General features: G+C 41.5%; 1 non-coding gene across 1 annotated transcript; it reads right to left on the bottom strand.

Moving 5' to 3' along the window:
• Nucleotides 1–482: 482 nt before the first annotated feature.
• On the bottom strand, nucleotides 483–555 carry TRNAW-CCA (transfer RNA tryptophan (anticodon CCA)). Its single transcript has one exon. It is a non-coding gene; the product is annotated as a tRNA-Trp (tRNA).
• Between the last annotated feature and the right edge of the window lie 207 nt (nucleotides 556–762).

The following is a 762-nucleotide window of genomic DNA, read 5'->3' as shown; positions in this document are numbered from 1 at the left end:
TATTGGCCATCACACTTTGCATCTCTATAGTGATATATTCTTTGCAAAACTGATATTCATCCATTTAGCAAGAACTTCATCGGTTTGGTCTTGTCTTCCATCCTGTTTGTTTATACAAATTGGTGAAAAAGACGCTCAGATTTTTAGTCATAAATTTTTGTTTTCTCACAATCTGTAGTAGTAAGCTTATTTTAAACTTAGCTAACATCAAGCCATTTTAAATTAGGGGCTTCCTTTGTGCCTCAGATGGTAAAGAATCTGCCTGCAGTGTGGGAAACCGAGGTCTGATCCCTGGGTCTAGAAGGTCACCTGGAGAAGGGAATCAAACCATTTTAAACTAGGCATAGTGAGTGAAAGTGAAGTCGCTCAGTTGTGTCCAACTCTTTGCGACCCTGTGGGCTGTAGCCTACCAGGCTCCTCCGTCCATGGGATTCTCCAGGCAAGAATACTGGAGTGGGTTACCATTTCCTTCTCCGGGGGATCTTCCCAGCCCAGGGATCGAACCCGGGTCTCCCGCATTGGAGGCAGACGCTTTAACCTCTGAGCCACCAGGAAAACCCTAGGCATATTTAACTGCAAAATTGTTTTAACTAGCTAGTTTCCACTTCTCCCCAATGCTTTCATAATAATAACAATAGTAGATAACATATATTAGAATGTTTCTTCTATGGCAAAGACTTTATAAATTAGGCTTATTATAGATGAGAAAACTGAGGCTCAGAAATATTGAACAGCATGCTGAGAATTACTCAGCTGGTGAAG

The sequence above is a fragment of the Odocoileus virginianus genome, chromosome 6, assembly GCF_023699985.2.
Source record: "Odocoileus virginianus isolate 20LAN1187 ecotype Illinois chromosome 6, Ovbor_1.2, whole genome shotgun sequence".
In the NCBI taxonomy this organism is placed as follows: Eukaryota; Metazoa; Chordata; class Mammalia; order Artiodactyla; family Cervidae; genus Odocoileus; species Odocoileus virginianus.
The sequence above is the reverse complement of the archived record's forward strand: the minus strand, read 5'-3'. Positions and strand labels throughout refer to the sequence as shown.